Genomic DNA, 15140 nt, shown 5'->3' with positions numbered 1-15140 from the left:
TACTTTTCAAGTGACTGCAAATGAAGTCATCTCTGGCACTTTTTGTGCAAAGTAAGAGACACACATGACACCTTTTTATAAAAGTCATCGGTTTCTTTGTTACTGTGTACTTTCAAAGCATGGGGCTTTCACACGTCAGGTAAACCTGATTACCACTACACAACAAAAGCAGATGCAGCTTTCTTATCTATGTCGTGATAGAACAGTTGTGAATTGAGTACAAGAAGGGCCCTGATGTGATACTTATTACATGCAGCCTGTAAGATAGTCAAACATGCAGGCTAGGAAGGAAGATGCAAATATCAATGTATTAGAAAAACACCTAAAGGCGAGTGATATGCTTTCATTCATGCATGGCTAGGAAAAATCGCCATACTGTTGCAAACATTCTTACACCACCAACTGGAAATAAATGATTCTGACATTAAACGTAAAGGTGACAATGCATTTGTATCATCACCTTGAGAAGGATCATCTTGGAATTGAGCCGAGGGCCTCTGCACTCAAAGCCAGAAACACTCCACTAAAATAAGATTCCTGTTGGTGCCAACAATTCTCCATGTTAATGCTTGTTCTAGGTGAGCAGTGAACCGATTGCAGGGCTCTTTTGAAAGCAAGGTCTGAGAACCAACAGATACATCCACACGCCGATTACTTTAGTGTTTTGAGAGAATTCCCTTTCTTGGAACGAGATTGCATGAAATAATCTTCAGGGCTTGGACAATTCCATGGCAAAACGGCACCTATCAACATTGTAGCCAACACAATATAACAACTGTTTCTGCCCGGTTTCAAACCGGGGACCTTTCGCGTGTGAGGCAAACGTGATAACCACTACACTACAGAAACAGATACCTACAGTTGATTTTTCTGTAATGAAACTGCTCCGAACTGGCTATTCCATGGGCCTCTGGCTTTAGATTTCTTTCATGCAACCTGCCCGACATCCCTAGCTGAACGCTCGTACATGCCATGCAAGACCAGATGTTTGGTATTAGCTCAGACTGGGCAGGGCTGAAGCATGAGACTCTAGCAAAGAATTATCCACTACTGCAAAGAAAAAATTGATGTTGGATTTGAAACGCAAACTTCAAAACAACTTGAAAAGAGTACCAAGAAAAGGGCTCGTCCGGGATTTGAACCCGGGACCTCTCGCACCCAAAGCGAGAATCATACCCCTAGACCAACGAGCCCTCAAAATCCTCTTACCTCTCAAAAGCTAATACCGGCTCTAAGCCCGCAATGAAGATCATGCTGGTATCTTTATGATGCTTGGTCTGTGAATACGCATGAAAGTCAGTCTCAACTTACCCTTTCTCAAACGATAGCACTATCATTTACAAGTGTCTCCTTTTATTCCGTCCCAGCTTTGGACACGTCTTACAGGAAGTCAGCCCTTATTTATATATTTCTGCAGTGGCTGAAGCTTAATGAGAAAGAGTAACAAGTTGTTCATAACAACATAAGAAACACATTGTGCATTTTCTCTCAAATACTCCTTCACTTTGTGCCAAAAGAAATACCAAGGTGAATACCTAGGCCACAGATTCAAGCTAAAGATCTTCCTGCTGAATGCAAGGCGCAATAAAAACTGCATATCGCTGGACTAAAGCATTCCTTGCATAGCCTCTAACATCATAACATAACTGAGCTGCTAGCAGCAAGCTAACCAATACCTTTCTGAAATGAGAATGACATGTGCTTATCTGCTCAATCAGTGCTCAATCAGGCTCGATCAGGCGAGATTTAGAAAAGGTGGAAAGGGTCCAAGTGGATGCCCCTTCCTTTTTAGGGTGGGTCCTGCTCACTATCATAGGATTGCTTGTAAAAGTGGCCAGGGTCAGAGGAAAAGCTGCCAACACTTCTTAGCGTTCTCTATAGATGCAGCCATTTTCTGTGACTGTAATTTCGGCCTTTTCCCAGAAGTCTCTATTCTGCCTATGCAAATTAACAAAAGCAGTGCTTATTCCTCACTTGCTCAAATGTCCTTCCTGTCCAGAAAGCTCTGATTAAGCATGCTTATTTTCTTTTTCTGGGATATTTTAAATTGTTTCGCTGTCCAGTCTGTGGCAGTAGAAAGCTGCTTATGATGCCAGGTTTTGATGAATCCCCAAGGTACAAGTACAGAGGAATATATCAGTCTCTAGGATATGGAACTTTTAGCTAACACATCACAATATGTGATGCTTGCCAAGAAAACACTACATTCTGGAGCGCTGATGATCAGAACATTCTGCTCCTGAAGGATAGAAAAGACAGCTTGATTGAAATAAAGTCTGTTTATATTGACGCTCTCTCTCTCCCTATATATACATACATGCGTACACACACACACACAGGTATGTCATGCATTTCTTCAGATTTGTTTCAACCATTTACCATTTATTGGAGAATCCCTACTTTTCAAGTGACTGCAAATGAAGTCATCTCTGGCACTTTTTGTGCAAAGTAAGAGACACACATGACACCTTTTTATAAAAGTCATCGGTTTCTTTGTTACTGTGTACTTTCAAAGCATGGGGCTTTCACACGTCAGGTAAACCTGATTACCACTACACAACAAAAGCAGATGCAGCTTTCTTATCTATGTCGTGATAGAACAGTTGTGAATTGAGTACAAGAAGGGCCCTGATGTGATACTTATTACATGCAGCCTGTAAGATAGTCAAACATGCAGGCTAGGAAGGAAGATGCAAATATCAATGTATTAGAAAAACACCTAAAGGCGAGTGATATGCTTTCATTCATGCATGGCTAGGAAAAATCGCCATACTGTTGCAAACATTCTTACACCACCAACTGGAAATAAATGATTCTGACATTAAACGTAAAGGTGACAATGCATTTGTATCATCACCTTGAGAAGGATCATCTTGGAATTGAGCCGAGGGCCTCTGCACTCAAAGCCAGAAACACTCCACTAAAATAAGATTCCTGTTGGTGCCAACAATTCTCCATGTTAATGCTTGTTCTAGGTGAGCAGTGAACCGATTGCAGGGCTCTTTTGAAAGCAAGGTCTGAGAACCAACAGATACATCCACACGCCGATTACTTTAGTGTTTTGAGAGAATTCCCTTTCTTGGAACGAGATTGCATGAAATAATCTTCAGGGCTTGGACAATTCCATGGCAAAACGGCACCTATCAACATTGTAGCCAACACAATATAACAACTGTTTCTGCCCGGTTTCAAACCGGGGACCTTTCGCGTGTGAGGCAAACGTGATAACCACTACACTACAGAAACAGATACCTACAGTTGATTTTTCTGTAATGAAACTGCTCCGAACTGGCTATTCCATGGGCCTCTGGCTTTAGATTTCTTTCATGCAACCTGCCCGACATCCCTAGCTGAACGCTCGTACATGCCATGCAAGACCAGATGTTTGGTATTAGCTCAGACTGGGCAGGGCTGAAGCATGAGACTCTAGCAAAGAATTATCCACTACTGCAAAGAAAAAATTGATGTTGGTTTTGAAACGCAAACTTCAAAACAACTTGAAAAGAGTACCAAGAAAAGGGCTCGTCCGGGATTTGAACCCGGGACCTCTCGCACCCAAAGCGAGAATCATACCCCTAGACCAACGAGCCCTCAAAATCCTCTTACCTCTCAAAAGCTAATACCGGCTCTAAGCCCGCAATGAAGATCATGCTGGTATCTTTATGATGCTTGGTCTGTGAATACGCATGAAAGTCAGTCTCAACTTACCCTTTCTCAAACGATAGCACTATCATTTACAAGTGTCTCCTTTTATTCCGTCCCAGCTTTGGACACGTCTTACAGGAAGTCAGCCCTTATTTATATATTTCTGCAGTGGCTGAAGCTTAATGAGAAAGAGTAACAAGTTGTTCATAACAACATAAGAAACACATTGTGCATTTTCTCTCAAATACTCCTTCACTTTGTGCCAAAAGAAATACCAAGGTGAATACCTAGGCCACAGATTCAAGCTAAAGATCTTCCTGCTGAATGCAAGGCGCAATAAAAACTGCATATCGCTGGACTAAAGCATTCCTTGCATAGCCTCTAACATCATAACATAACTGAGCTGCTAGCAGCAAGCTAACCAATACCTTTCTGAAATGAGAATGACATGTGCTTATCTGCTCAATCAGTGCTCAATTTAGCTCGATCAGGCGAGATTTAGAAAAGGTGGAAAGGGTCCAAGTGGATGCCCCTTCCTTTTTAGGGTAGGTCCTGCTCACTATCATAGGATTGCTTGTAAAAGTGGCCAGGGTCAGAGGAAAAGCTGCCAACACTTCTTAGCGTTCTCTATAGATGCAGCCATTTTCTGTGACTGTAATTTCGGCCTTTTCCCAGAAGTCTCTATTCTGCCTATGCAAATTAACAAAAGCAGTGCTTATTCCTCACTTGCTCAAATGTCCTTCCTGTCCAGAAAGCTCTGATTAAGCATGCTTATTTTCTTTTTCTGGGATATTTTAAATTGTTTCGCTGTCCAGTCTGTGGCAGTAGAAAGCTGCTTATGATGCCAGGTTTTGATGAATCCCCAAGGTACAAGTACAGAGGAATATATCAGTCTCTAGGATATGGAACTTTTAGCTAACACATCACAATATGTGATGCTTGCCAAGAAAACACTACATTCTGGAGCGCTGATGATCAGAACATTCTGCTCCTGAAGGATAGAAAAGACAGCTTGATTGAAATAAAGTCTGTTTATATTGACGCTCTCTCTCTCCCTATATATACATACATGCGTACACACACACACACAGGTATGTCATGCATTTCTTCAGATTTGTTTCAACCATTTACCATTTATTGGAGAATCCCTACTTTTCAAGTGACTGCAAATGAAGTCATCTCTGGCACTTTTTGTGCAAAGTAAGAGACACACATGACACCTTTTTATAAAAGTCATCGGTTTCTTTGTTACTGTGTACTTTCAAAGCATGGGGCTTTCACACGTCAGGTAAACCTGATTACCACTACACAACAAAAGCAGATGCAGCTTTCTTATCTATGTCGTGATAGAACAGTTGTGAATTGAGTAGAAGAAGGGCCCTGATGTGATACTTATTACATGCAGCCTGTAAGATAGTCAAACATGCAGGCTAGGAAGGAAGATGCAAATATCAATGTATTAGAAAAACACCTAAAGGCGAGTGATATGCTTTCATTCATGCATGGCTAGGAAAAATCGCCATACTGTTGCAAACATTCTTACACCACCAACTGGAAATAAATGATTCTGACATTAAACGTAAAGGTGACAATGCATTTGTATCATCACCTTGAGAAAGATCATCTTGGAATTGAGCCGAGGGCCTCTACACTCAAAGCCAGAAACACTCCACTAAAATAAGATTCCTGTTGGTGCCAACAATTCTCCATGTTAATGCTTGTTCTAGGTGAGCAGTGAACCGATTGCAGGGCTCTTTTGAAAGCAAGGTCTGAGAACCAACAGATACATCCACACGCCGATTACTTTAGTGTTTTGAGAGAATTCCCTTTCTTGGAACGAGATTGCATGAAATAATCTTCAGGGCTTGGACAATTCCATGGCAAAACGGCACCTATCAACATTGTAGCCAACACAATATAACAACTGTTTCTGCCCGGTTTCGAACCGGGGACCTTTCGCGTGTGAGGCAAACGTGATAACCACTACACTACAGAAACAGATACCTACAGTTGATTTTTCTGTAATGAAACTGCTCCGAACTGGCTATTCCATGGGCCTCTGGCTTTAGATTTCTTTCATGCAACCTGCCCGACATCCCTAGCTGAACGCTCGTACATGCCATGCAAGACCAGATGTTTGGTATTAGCTCAGACTGGGCAGGGCTGAAGCATGAGACTCTAGCAAAGAATTATCCAATACTGCAAAGAAAAAATTGATGTTGGTTTTGAAACGCAAACTTCAAAACAACTTGAAAAGAGTACCAAGAAAAGGGCTCGTCCGGGATTTGAACCCGGGACCTCTCGCACCCAAAGCGAGAATCATACCCCTAGACCAACGAGCCCTCAAAATCCTCTTACCTCTCAAAAGCTAATACCGGCTCTAAGCCCGCAATGAAGATCATGCTGGTATCTTTATGATGCTTGGTCTGTGAATACGCATGAAAGTCAGTCTCAACTTACCCTTTCTCAAACGATAGCACTATCATTTACAAGTGTCTCCTTTTATTCCGTCCCAGCTTTGGACACGTCTTACAGGAAGTCAGCCCTTATTTATATATTTCTGCAGTGGCTGAAGCTTAATGAGAAAGAGTAACAAGTTGTTCATAACAACATAAGAAACACATTGTGCATTTTCTCTCAAATACTCCTTCACTTTGTGCCAAAAGAAATACCAAGGTGAATACCTAGGCCACAGATTCAAGCTAAAGATCTTCCTGCTGAATGCAAGGCGCAATAAAAACTGCATATCGCTGGACTAAAGCATTCCTTGCATAGCCTCTAACATCATAACATAACTGAGCTGCTAGCAGCAAGCTAACCAATACCTTTCTGAAATGAGAATGACATGTGCTTATCTGCTCAATCAGTGCTCAATTTAGCTCGATCAGGCGAGATTTAGAAAAGGTGGAAAGGGTCCAAGTGGATGCCCCTTCCTTTTTAGGGTAGGTCCTGCTCACTATCATAGGATTGCTTGTAAAAGTGGCCAGGGTCAGAGGAAAAGCTGCCAACACTTCTTAGCGTTCTCTATAGATGCAGCCATTTTCTGTGACTGTAATTTCGGCCTTTTCCCAGAAGTCTCTATTCTGCCTATGCAAATTAACAAAAGCAGTGCTTATTCCTCACTTGCTCAAATGTCCTTCCTGTCCAGAAAGCTCTGATTAAGCATGCTTATTTTCTTTTTCTGGGATATTTTAAATTGTTTCGCTGTCCAGTCTGTGGCAGTAGAAAGCTGCTTATGATGCCAGGTTTTGATGAATCCCCAAGGTACAAGTACAGAGGAATATATCAGTCTCTAGGATATGGAACTTTTAGCTAACACATCACAATATGTGATGCTTGCCAAGAAAACACTACATTCTGGAGCGCTGATGATCAGAACATTCTGCTCCTGAAGGATAGAAAAGACAGCTTGATTGAAATAAAGTCTGTTTATATTGACGCTCTCTCTCTCCCTATATATACATACATGCGTACACACACACACACAGGTATGTCATGCATTTCTTCAGATTTGTTTCAACCATTTACCATTTATTGGAGAATCCCTACTTTTCAAGTGACTGCAAATGAAGTCATCTCTGGCACTTTTTGTGCAAAGTAAGAGACACACATGACACCTTTTTATAAAAGTCATCGGTTTCTTTGTTACTGTGTACTTTCAAAGCATGGGGCTTTCACACGTCAGGTAAACCTGATTACCACTACACAACAAAAGCAGATGCAGCTTTCTTATCTATGTCGTGATAGAACAGTTGTGAATTGAGTAGAAGAAGGGCCCTGATGTGATACTTATTACATGCAGCCTGTAAGATAGTCAAACATGCAGGCTAGGAAGGAAGATGCAAATATCAATGTATTAGAAAAACACCTAAAGGCGAGTGATATGCTTTCATTCATGCATGGCTAGGAAAAATCGCCATACTGTTGCAAACATTCTTACACCACCAACTGGAAATAAATGATTCTGACATTAAACGTAAAGGTGACAATGCATTTGTATCATCACCTTGAGAAAGATCATCTTGGAATTGAGCCGAGGGCCTCTACACTCAAAGCCAGAAACACTCCACTAAAATAAGATTCCTGTTGGTGCCAACAATTCTCCATGTTAATGCTTGTTCTAGGTGAGCAGTGAACCGATTGCAGGGCTCTTTTGAAAGCAAGGTCTGAGAACCAACAGATACATCCACACGCCGATTACTTTAGTGTTTTGAGAGAATTCCCTTTCTTGGAACGAGATTGCATGAAATAATCTTCAGGGCTTGGACAATTCCATGGCAAAACGGCACCTATCAACATTGTAGCCAACACAATATAACAACTGTTTCTGCCCGGTTTCGAACCGGGGACCTTTCGCGTGTGAGGCAAACGTGATAACCACTACACTACAGAAACAGATACCTACAGTTGATTTTTCTGTAATGAAACTGCTCCGAACTGGCTATTCCATGGGCCTCTGGCTTTAGATTTCTTTCATGCAACCTGCCCGACATCCCTAGCTGAACGCTCGTACATGCCATGCAAGACCAGATGTTTGGTATTAGCTCAGACTGGGCAGGGCTGAAGCATGAGACTCTAGCAAAGAATTATCCAATACTGCAAAGAAAAAATTGATGTTGGTTTTGAAACGCAAACTTCAAAACAACGTGAAAAGAGTACCAAGAAAAGGGCTCGTCCGGGATTTGAACCCGGGACCTCTCGCACCCAAAGCGAGAATCATACCCCTAGACCAACGAGCCCTCAAAATCCTCTTACCTCTCAAAAGCTAATACCGGCTCTAAGCCCGCAATGAAGATCATGCTGGTATCTTTATGATGCTTGGTCTGTGAATACGCATGAAAGTCAGTCTCAACTTACCCTTTCTCAAACGATAGCACTATCATTTACAAGTGTCTCCTTTTATTCCGTCCCAGCTTTGGACACGTCTTACAGGAAGTCAGCCCTTATTTATATATTTCTGCAGTGGCTGAAGCTTAATGAGAAAGAGTAACAAGTTGTTCATAACAACATAAGAAACACATTGTGCATTTTCTCTCAAATACTCCTTCACTTTGTGCCAAAAGAAATACCAAGGTGAATACCTAGGCCACAGATTCAAGCTAAAGATCTTCCTGCTGAATGCAAGGCGCAATAAAAACTGCATATCGCTGGACTAAAGCATTCCTTGCATAGCCTCTAACATCATAACATAACTGAGCTGCTAGCAGCAAGCTAACCAATACCTTTCTGAAATGAGAATGACATGTGCTTATCTGCTCAATCAGTGCTCAATGAGGCTCGATCAGGCGAGATTTAGAAAAGGTGGAAAGGGTCCAAGTGGATGCCCCTTCCTTTTTAGGGTGGGTCCTGCTCACTATCATAGGATTGCTTGTAAAAGTGGCCAGGGTCAGAGGAAAAGCTGCCAACACTTCTTAGCGTTCTCTATAGATGCAGCCATTTTCTGTGACTGTAATTTCGGCCTTTTCCCAGAAGTCTCTATTCTGCCTATGCAAATTAACAAAAGCAGTGCTTATTCCTCACTTGCTCAAATGTCCTTCCTGTCCAGAAAGCTCTGATTAAGCATGCTTATTTTCTTTTTCTGGGATATTTTAAATTGTTTCGCTGTCCAGTCTGTGGCAGTAGAAAGCTGCTTATGATGCCAGGTTTTGATGAATCCCCAAGGTACAAGTACAGAGGAATATATCAGTCTCTAGGATATGGAACTTTTAGCTAACACATCACAATATGTGATGCTTGCCAAGAAAACACTACATTCTGGAGCGCTGATGATCAGAACATTCTGCTCCTGAAGGATAGAAAAGACAGCTTGATTGAAATAAAGTCTGTTTATATTGACGCTCTCTCTCTCCCTATATATACATACATGCGTACACACACACACACAGGTATGTCATGCATTTCTTCAGATTTGTTTCAACCATTTACCATTTATTGGAGAATCCCTACTTTTCAAGTAACTGCAAATGAAGTCATCTCTGGCACTTTTTGTGCAAAGTAAGAGACACACATGACACCTTTTTATAAAAGTCATCGGTTTCTTTGTTACTGTGTACTTTCAAAGCATGGGGCTTTCACACGTCAGGTAAACCTGATTACCACTACACAACAAAAGCAGATGCAGCTTTCTTATCTATGTCGTGATAGAACAGTTGTGAATTGAGTACAAGAAGGGCCCTGATGTGATACTTATTACATGCAGCCTGTAAGATAGTCAAACATGCAGGCTAGGAAGGAAGATGCAAATATCAATGTATTAGAAAAACACCTAAAGGCGAGTGATATGCTTTCATTCATGCATGGCTAGGAAAAATCGCCATACTGTTGCAAACATTCTTACACCACCAACTGGAAATAAATGATTCTGACATTAAACGTAAAGGTGACAATGCATTTGTATCATCACCTTGAGAAGGATCATCTTGGAATTGAGCCGAGGGCCTCTACACTCAAAGCCAGAAACACTCCACTAAAATAAGATTCCTGTTGGTGCCAACAATTCTCCATGTTAATGCTTGTTCTAGGTGAGCAGTGAACCGATTGCAGGGCTCTTTTGAAAGCAAGGTCTGAGAACCAACAGATACATCCACACGCCGATTACTTTAGTGTTTTGAGAGAATTCCCTTTCTTGGAACGAGATTGCATGAAATAATCTTCAGGGCTTGGACAATTCCATGGCAAAACGGCACCTATCAACATTGTAGCCAACACAATATAACAACTGTTTCTGCCCGGTTTCGAACCGGGGACCTTTCGCGTGTGAGGCAAACGTGATAACCACTACACTACAGAAACAGATACCTACAGTTGATTTTTCTGTAATGAAACTGCTCCGAACTGGCTATTCCATGGGCCTCTGGCTTTAGATTTCTTTCATGCAACCTGCCCGACATCCCTAGCTGAACGCTCGTACATGCCATGCAAGACCAGATGTTTGGTATTAGCTCAGACTGGGCAGGGCTGAAGCATGAGACTCTAGCAAAGAATTATCCAATACTGCAAAGAAAAAATTGATGTTGGTTTTGAAACGCAAACTTCAAAACAACGTGAAAAGAGTACCAAGAAAAGGGCTCGTCCGGGATTTGAACCCGGGACCTCTCGCACCCAAAGCGAGAATCATACCCCTAGACCAACGAGCCCTCAAAATCCTCTTACCTCTCAAAAGCTAATACCGGCTCTAAGCCCGCAATGAAGATCATGCTGGTATCTTTATGATGCTTGGTCTGTGAATACGCATGAAAGTCAGTCTCAACTTACCCTTTCTCAAACGATAGCACTATCATTTACAAGTGTCTCCTTTTATTCCGTCCCAGCTTTGGACACGTCTTACAGGAAGTCAGCCCTTATTTATATATTTCTGCAGTGGCTGAAGCTTAATGAGAAAGAGTAACAAGTTGTTCATAACAACATAAGAAACACATTGTGCATTTTCTCTCAAATACTCCTTCACTTTGTGCCAAAAGAAATACCAAGGTGAATACCTAGGCCACAGATTCAAGCTAAAGATCTTCCTGCTGAATGCAAGGCGCAATAAAAACTGCATATCGCTGGACTAAAGCATTCCTTGCATAGCCTCTAACATCATAACATAACTGAGCTGCTAGCAGCAAGCTAACCAATACCTTTCTGAAATGAGAATGACATGTGCTTATCTGCTCAATCAGTGCTCAATTTAGCTCGATCAGGCGAGATTTAGAAAAGGTGGAAAGGGTCCAAGTGGATGCCCCTTCCTTTTTAGGGTAGGTCCTGCTCACTATCATAGGATTGCTTGTAAAAGTGGCCAGGGTCAGAGGAAAAGCTGCCAACACTTCTTAGCGTTCTCTATAGATGCAGCCATTTTCTGTGACTGTAATTTCGGCCTTTTCCCAGAAGTCTCTATTCTGCCTATGCAAATTAACAAAAGCAGTGCTTATTCCTCACTTGCTCAAATGTCCTTCCTGTCCAGAAAGCTCTGATTAAGCATGCTTATTTTCTTTTTCTGGGATATTTTAAATTGTTTCGCTGTCCAGTCTGTGGCAGTAGAAAGCTGCTTATGATGCCAGGTTTTGATGAATCCCCAAGGTACAAGTACAGAGGAATATATCAGTCTCTAGGATATGGAACTTTTAGCTAACACATCACAATATGTGATGCTTGCCAAGAAAACACTACATTCTGGAGCGCTGATGATCAGAACATTCTGCTCCTGAAGGATAGAAAAGACAGCTTGATTGAAATAAAGTCTGTTTATATTGACGCTCTCTCTCTCCCTATATATACATACATGCGTACACACACACACACAGGTATGTCATGCATTTCTTCAGATTTGTTTCAACCATTTACCATTTATTGGAGAATCCCTACTTTTCAAGTGACTGCAAATGAAGTCATCTCTGGCACTTTTTGTGCAAAGTAAGAGACACACATGACACCTTTTTATAAAAGTCATCGGTTTCTTTGTTACTGTGTACTTTCAAAGCATGGGGCTTTCACACGTCAGGTAAACCTGATTACCACTACACAACAAAAGCAGATGCAGCTTTCTTATCTATGTCGTGATAGAACAGTTGTGAATTGAGTAGAAGAAGGGCCCTGATGTGATACTTATTACATGCAGCCTGTAAGATAGTCAAACATGCAGGCTAGGAAGGAAGATGCAAATATCAATGTATTAGAAAAACACCTAAAGGCGAGTGATATGCTTTCATTCATGCATGGCTAGGAAAAATCGCCATACTGTTGCAAACATTCTTACACCACCAACTGGAAATAAATGATTCTGACATTAAACGTAAAGGTGACAATGCATTTGTATCATCACCTTGAGAAAGATCATCTTGGAATTGAGCCGAGGGCCTCTACACTCAAAGCCAGAAACACTCCACTAAAATAAGATTCCTGTTGGTGCCAACAATTCTCCATGTTAATGCTTGTTCTAGGTGAGCAGTGAACCGATTGCAGGGCTCTTTTGAAAGCAAGGTCTGAGAACCAACAGATACATCCACACGCCGATTACTTTAGTGTTTTGAGAGAATTCCCTTTCTTGGAACGAGATTGCATGAAATAATCTTCAGGGCTTGGACAATTCCATGGCAAAACGGCACCTATCAACATTGTAGCCAACACAATATAACAACTGTTTCTGCCCGGTTTCGAACCGGGGACCTTTCGCGTGTGAGGCAAACGTGATAACCACTACACTACAGAAACAGATACCTACAGTTGATTTTTCTGTAATGAAACTGCTCCGAACTGGCTATTCCATGGGCCTCTGGCTTTAGATTTCTTTCATGCAACCTGCCCGACATCCCTAGCTGAACGCTCGTACATGCCATGCAAGACCAGATGTTTGGTATTAGCTCAGACTGGGCAGGGCTGAAGCATGAGACTCTAGCAAAGAATTATCCAATACTGCAAAGAAAAAATTGATGTTGGTTTTGAAACGCAAACTTCAAAACAACGTGAAAAGAGTACCAAGAAAAGGGCTCGTCCGGGATTTGAACCCGGGACCTCTCGCACCCAAAGCGAGAATCATACCCCTAGACCAACGAGCCCTCAAAATCCTCTTACCTCTCAAAAGCTAATACCGGCTCTAAGCCCGCAATGAAGATCATGCTGGTATCTTTATGATGCTTGGTCTGTGAATACGCATGAAAGTCAGTCTCAACTTACCCTTTCTCAAACGATAGCACTATCATTTACAAGTGTCTCCTTTTATTCCGTCCCAGCTTTGGACACGTCTTACAGGAAGTCAGCCCTTATTTATATATTTCTGCAGTGGCTGAAGCTTAATGAGAAAGAGTAACAAGTTGTTCATAACAACATAAGAAACACATTGTGCATTTTCTCTCAAATACTCCTTCACTTTGTGCCAAAAGAAATACCAAGGTGAATACCTAGGCCACAGATTCAAGCTAAAGATCTTCCTGCTGAATGCAAGGCGCAATAAAAACTGCATATCGCTGGACTAAAGCATTCCTTGCATAGCCTCTAACATCATAACATAACTGAGCTGCTAGCAGCAAGCTAACCAATACCTTTCTGAAATGAGAATGACATGTGCTTATCTGCTCAATCAGTGCTCAATCAGGCTCGATCAGGCGAGATTTAGAAAAGGTGGAAAGGGTCCAAGTGGATGCCCCTTCCTTTTTAGGGTGGGTCCTGCTCACTATCATAGGATTGCTTGTAAAAGTGGCCAGGGTCAGAGGAAAAGCTGCCAACACTTCTTAGCGTTCTCTATAGATGCAGCCATTTTCTGTGACTGTAATTTCGGCCTTTTCCCAGAAGTCTCTATTCTGCCTATGCAAATTAACAAAAGCAGTGCTTATTCCTCACTTGCTCAAATGTCCTTCCTGTCCAGAAAGCTCTGATTAAGCATGCTTATTTTCTTTTTCTGGGATATTTTAAATTGTTTCGCTGTCCAGTCTGTGGCAGTAGAAAGCTGCTTATGATGCCAGGTTTTGATGAATCCCCAAGGTACAAGTACAGAGGAATATATCAGTCTCTAGGATATGGAACTTTTAGCTAACACATCACAATATGTGATGCTTGCCAAGAAAACACTACATTCTGGAGCGCTGATGATCAGAACATTCTGCTCCTGAAGGATAGAAAAGACAGCTTGATTGAAATAAAGTCTGTTTATATTGACGCTCTCTCTCTCCCTATATATACATACATGCGTACACACACACACACAGGTATGTCATGCATTTCTTCAGATTTGTTTCAACCATTTACCATTTATTGGAGAATCCCTACTTTTCAAGTAACTGCAAATGAAGTCATCTCTGGCACTTTTTGTGCAAAGTAAGAGACACACATGACACCTTTTTATAAAAGTCATCGGTTTCTTTGTTACTGTGTACTTTCAAAGCATGGGGCTTTCACACGTCAGGTAAACCTGATTACCACTACACAACAAAAGCAGATGCAGCTTTCTTATCTATGTCGTGATAGAACAGTTGTGAATTGAGTACAAGAAGGGCCCTGATGTGATACTTATTACATGCAGCCTGTAAGATAGTCAAACATGCAGGCTAGGAAGGAAGATGCAAATATCAATGTATTAGAAAAACACCTAAAGGCGAGTGATATGCTTTCATTCATGCATGGCTAGGAAAAATCGCCATACTGTTGCAAACATTCTTACACCACCAACTGGAAATAAATGATTCTGACATTAAACGTAAAGGTGACAATGCATTTGTATCATCACCTTGAGAAGGATCATCTTGGAATTGAGCCGAGGGCCTCTACACTCAAAGCCAGAAACACTCCACTAAAATAAGATTCCTGTTGGTGCCAACAATTCTCCATGTTAATGCTTGTTCTAGGTGAGCAGTGAACCGATTGCAGGGCTCTTTTGAAAGCAAGGTCTGAGAACCAACAGATACATCCACACGCCGATTACTTTAGTGTTTTGAGAGAATTCCCTTTCTTGGAACGAGATTGCATGAAATAATCTTCAGGGCTTGGACAATTCCATGGCAAAACGGCACCTATCAACATTGTAG

General features: G+C 41.6%; 10 non-coding genes across 10 annotated transcripts; all 10 read right to left on the bottom strand.

Moving 5' to 3' along the window:
• Window positions 1-1121: 1121 nt before the first annotated feature.
• On the bottom strand, window positions 1122-1193 carry TRNAP-UGG (transfer RNA proline (anticodon UGG)). Its single transcript has one exon. It is a non-coding gene; the product is annotated as a tRNA-Pro (tRNA).
• Window positions 1194-3518: 2325 nt separating this feature from the next.
• Window positions 3519-3590, bottom strand: TRNAP-UGG (transfer RNA proline (anticodon UGG)). Its single transcript has one exon. It is a non-coding gene; the product is annotated as a tRNA-Pro (tRNA).
• A 1980-nt stretch (window positions 3591-5570) lies between these two features.
• Window positions 5571-5643, bottom strand: TRNAV-CAC (transfer RNA valine (anticodon CAC)). Its single transcript has one exon. It is a non-coding gene; the product is annotated as a tRNA-Val (tRNA).
• Window positions 5644-5915: 272 nt separating this feature from the next.
• Window positions 5916-5987, bottom strand: TRNAP-UGG (transfer RNA proline (anticodon UGG)). The gene has a single exon. It is a non-coding gene; the product is annotated as a tRNA-Pro (tRNA).
• Window positions 5988-7967: 1980 nt separating this feature from the next.
• TRNAV-CAC (transfer RNA valine (anticodon CAC)) lies at window positions 7968-8040 on the bottom strand. The gene has a single exon. It is a non-coding gene; the product is annotated as a tRNA-Val (tRNA).
• A 272-nt stretch (window positions 8041-8312) lies between these two features.
• TRNAP-UGG (transfer RNA proline (anticodon UGG)) lies at window positions 8313-8384 on the bottom strand. The gene has a single exon. It is a non-coding gene; the product is annotated as a tRNA-Pro (tRNA).
• Window positions 8385-10364: 1980 nt separating this feature from the next.
• Window positions 10365-10437, bottom strand: TRNAV-CAC (transfer RNA valine (anticodon CAC)). Its single transcript has one exon. It is a non-coding gene; the product is annotated as a tRNA-Val (tRNA).
• A 272-nt stretch (window positions 10438-10709) lies between these two features.
• TRNAP-UGG (transfer RNA proline (anticodon UGG)) lies at window positions 10710-10781 on the bottom strand. The gene has a single exon. It is a non-coding gene; the product is annotated as a tRNA-Pro (tRNA).
• Window positions 10782-12761: 1980 nt separating this feature from the next.
• On the bottom strand, window positions 12762-12834 carry TRNAV-CAC (transfer RNA valine (anticodon CAC)). Its single transcript has one exon. It is a non-coding gene; the product is annotated as a tRNA-Val (tRNA).
• A 272-nt stretch (window positions 12835-13106) lies between these two features.
• TRNAP-UGG (transfer RNA proline (anticodon UGG)) lies at window positions 13107-13178 on the bottom strand. The gene has a single exon. It is a non-coding gene; the product is annotated as a tRNA-Pro (tRNA).
• Window positions 13179-15140: the final 1962 nt, after the last annotated feature.

Source organism: Triturus cristatus, chromosome 8 (assembly GCF_964204655.1).
Source record: "Triturus cristatus chromosome 8, aTriCri1.1, whole genome shotgun sequence".
Classification (NCBI taxonomy): Eukaryota; Metazoa; Chordata; class Amphibia; order Caudata; family Salamandridae; genus Triturus; species Triturus cristatus.
This window is presented reverse-complemented; position numbering and strand designations above follow the sequence as displayed.